This window comes from Diceros bicornis, unplaced genomic scaffold (assembly GCF_020826845.1).
Source record: "Diceros bicornis minor isolate mBicDic1 unplaced genomic scaffold, mDicBic1.mat.cur scaffold_78_ctg1, whole genome shotgun sequence".
NCBI lineage: Eukaryota > Metazoa > Chordata > Mammalia > Perissodactyla > Rhinocerotidae > Diceros > Diceros bicornis.
The window spans coordinates 641,449-645,166 of record NW_026691667.1 but is presented as its reverse complement, the minus strand read 5'-3'; the positions used below and the strand labels follow the sequence as shown (position 1 = coordinate 645,166).

The following is a 3,718-nucleotide window of genomic DNA, read 5'->3' as shown; positions in this document are numbered from 1 at the left end:
GAATAAAGGAGGAGTTCTGTGCAGGGTCCATCATGAGGGGATCCTAGGGAGCTGAGGCCTTTGGCATGGCCTCAGGTCCAGCGTGGTGTCAGAGAATCCTAGGGCGCTGGAAAACACAGAATCCACTTGGATAGGACCCCGAGACACCTTGTGCCTCCCAATCCATGGCTCAGGCTGACTGAGGGCCTCAACACACCCCGAGAGTCAAGAGGACAGGACCTTGGTCAGAGGTGTGTCTGGAGGAGGAGTGAAGGCCGGGGGCCAGGCCCTTTGGCTGGGAGGGGGGACGGTCTCCTCTGTGGGCCCCTGAGCAAGTCACTGCCCCTCTGTGGGCCTCAGTCTCCTCATCTGGGAAATGGAAGGAGATGATCTGTGGTGCAAGCCTCATAGGGGTGATGAGGTACAAGAGGGAGAGGAATGTGCAGAAGCTTTGTGCTCCTCCTCGTCGAGGGAGGAAGGGAGAGTACTGGTGACAGTCAGATGACACTGAATCCTCAGGGGACCCTGGGAGGCATGGGAGTCCTCCTTATACTTTCCTGATGAGGAGAGAGGCTTAGGGGCCTGGGCAGGCCTGAGGGCACAGAGGAGGGATTGTTGGAGCTGGGAGTGATCTAGAATCAGAGCACTCTGGAATGGGATCAGCCATAGACATCAGATGTCCAGGGTCCAGGATCAGGGGCCTGGGAGACATGGGGAAGGGAGCATGGCCTCCCTGAGCCTGTCCTTGACCCTGCAGGAGATGAACTCTGTGTGGGCCACCCTAGAGATGGATACCCAGGGAGCCCAGGAGAGGCAGCAGCAGCAGGTGAAGGGCCCTGAGGGGGAGGGTCCAGGTGTTAGAGGAGGGGTACTCTCTCCTCACGGCTTGAGGCCTCCCTAAGAGAGGGGTACCTCCTCCTCCAGCCCAGCTCCTGGAGCCCCAGAGCCTGAAATGCCTGCCCTGGAAGTGACTAGGAGGAGGCCTGGAAGGGCTGGGCCGAGGATGGATTAGGGAGGGGAGGGGCAGGGAGCACATACTCTGGGATTTGCCAAAAGCCGCCCCTGGGAGGTGACTGGGGAAGTTGAGTGGTCCTGGAGGGGGCAACTGGGGGCAGGCCGCTGAGGGACCTAGGCTGCTCTCTGTGGGAGTCTGTGGTGGGCAGGAGGCTGGGGTGAAGGGATTTGGGGGAGGGTCCATGGGGGCACCTGAGAGGTGGGACTCATCTCACCACTCCCACCCTGAATTCACAGGGTGTCGTCCCCTCCTTGGGCACGTTCCTCTATCACCTGAAGCTGCTGAACATTGGGATGGAGGATGATCTGGAAGTGAGTGAGCCTGGAGGTGGGACCAAGGAGCAGGATCCTGAGGTTTGGGAGGCGAGAGCCCTGCACTGGGCCCTGAACTCTCAGTACCTGGCAAACCTTCTCTCATGAGAGCCCCATGGCCACCGCTGGGAGCTGGTCTGTCAGGCCCATCTTAGCAATGCATGAATAGACGCTCTGCATAAGCCCCCCACCAGGCTCCCTGGGCTGGTGAAGCTCAGAGCTGCCTGCCTGCAGAGCTGCAGGAGGCTGTGTCTGAGCTGCACTCAGCCTCCCCCTCAGACCCTGCCCCTGGGGGAGTGCCATCAGCCCCTGCAAGTGAGGAAGCACTTCTGTGGTCCAGCTGTCCCTTCCTCCCTGAGGCCTCAGTCTCCCCATCTGTCATCAGAGATGGTGTGCTACATAAGGTCTCTGGCCTCAGTTCCCCTGTCCCTCCTGCTCTGGGGCCCAGAGCCTGGCCCAGTGTCAAGTTCTCTTTGTGGAAGCTCTGCCCTCTGCTGGGCCCTGATGTTCTTGCAGCCTGAGAAAGGGTGGGATGGGGGTTGGTTATGGCCTTAAGGGGCTGTTTCTGATGGACATTAGCTGTCTCCCTTCCAGGGAAATCGGGTCAACTTCCAGAAATGGTATGAGGTGAGCAGCTGTGGGAGGGTGGGGAAGTGGAAATCACAGACCTCAACTGGCAAGACTTTCTCTGGCTTCATCCCTTGGGTCTTATGTGTATTGGGAGAGTCAGATCCACAAAGCTGGGAATCCCATCACGTTGGCGAGTGTGGGAGGGGCTGACATCAAGGACACCTTCCTGGATAAGGAAGAAATTCCAGCCAACTGTGAGGACAGGCAAGTCCTGAATGGAGTGGTAAGGAAGGAGGGTTCCCGAGTGAGCACAGACCCCAGACCAGTTCCTCAATCCGCACAAGTCCCTGGCAGTGTTCCCCACCCAAGCTCTGTCTGCATCCTGTCCTTCCTCCCAGAAATTAAAAGTCATCAGGAGGATCCAGCTGCTCCAGCAGGATGCAAATGCGTATGACCTGGAGCCTGAAGAGTGATTTGGGGCCTGGTTCCAGGCCATGGAGCCCCTCAGTGTCCATGAGAGGTGAGGGGGACAGGAGTTGGGTGAGGGCAGGGCAGACTCTCTCTGAGGGCCAGATCCAGAGCCTGTGGTCTGGCTCGCTAATCAGCCTCAGAACTCGTAGCGGGGTGGCCCATGGGGCACTGGGACTCAGCTGCTGGCAGGATCTGGGAGAGGCACATGAGGTGTCGCTCTTGGTAGCTCAAAGGTCCACTCTGTCCTGTAGCTACTGGGTCTCCTGCTAGCTGGAGCTTGCACACCAGAAGGCGAGCAAAATGCGGCTCTTCAAGAGGAAGAGGAACCGGACATCCTCCAGTTTAGGGCCGAGTGAGTGTTGGGACCAGCAGCGACTGAATCCAGGGGCTCAGTACACCTTCGGCCTAAACATGGGCCTGGATCCCAGCTCCACTGCTGACCAGGTCTGGGACAGACTGCTCCCCTCTCCTCTCTGAAATTCAGTTGCCTCCTCTGAAATGGATGATGCTAAATGATGCCTCCTGCATCAGGGACAAACGGGGTGCTGTTGATGGACTCAGCACTCTGCACAGGGTTTTGATCAGAGTGCAGGGGGGCAGGGAGGTGTGCCATGAATCTCAGGAAGGGACCCCAAAATAGTCTGTTTCTTCTCTTCAGCCACCACGCCCTTGGCGATGAGCCGTCACACTCTGGAGACCACAAGTGCAGCTCCTCCGGACCAGCAGGGACACTGGCGCCCTCGGGGTGTACCGGGCCAGCTCTTCCCACCCTGAGTGAAGGAGGACAACCTAAGACTTTCCCTGGTTTCCCCTAAAGCCCCAGAGGGAGGGAACCACCCCCTCCAACTCCCTGACATCTGCACCCCAGCGACTGTTAACCCATTGGGGAGGAGTGATATTATTTCTTTACTAGTAAATGGTAGATTTGACTCTTACATTGTATCTTGTTTCTGTCACAGCCTGGGTGTTGTGGTGTGGTTCTTTCACTTCTTATGCTCATTTAAACAAGACACAGAATCTCACTTTCCTCCTTGAATTAAGAACTTGTGTATGCTCACAGCTTATTTTATGTGGGAGAAGGGAGGAGGACCAGCCTCCTCCCTGGCTACTGAATGAAACCCTCAAGTCTCCCTTCCTCAGAGGACAGGTGCATTTCTGTGTGGTCACCTGGGACAGGAGCAGAGACAGCCCCTCAGATCTCCCTGGATGTAGAGGTTGGAGGGACTTTCCCAGGCAGAGCAATAACCACTGAAATGTGGGTGTCTTTCAAATAGCACCTAACAGGACCATGTCCTTCCCCAGGACAGTGGCTGTCTTTCTACAACTTTCCAGGAAGAAGGAATGTTTTTTGCTTCTCTTCTTGAGGTTTCTT

The 3,718-nt window shown here is 57.0% G+C and overlaps 1 long non-coding RNA gene across 3 annotated transcripts; it reads left to right on the top strand.

The window, feature by feature from the left end:
* The first annotated feature begins 1,249 nt into the window (after positions 1 to 1,249).
* LOC131403695 (uncharacterized) lies at positions 1,250 to 2,644 on the top strand. 3 transcript variants are annotated; one of them, XR_009219483.1, is made up of 4 exons: positions 1,250 to 1,305; positions 1,900 to 1,932; positions 2,274 to 2,395; positions 2,598 to 2,644. It is a non-coding gene; the product is annotated as an uncharacterized LOC131403695 (long non-coding RNA). The 3 variants fall into 3 exon arrangements; XR_009219481.1 differs by having other exon boundaries at positions 1,254 to 1,347; XR_009219482.1 differs by lacking the exon at positions 1,900 to 1,932.
* The last annotated feature ends 1,074 nt before the right edge of the window (positions 2,645 to 3,718 follow it).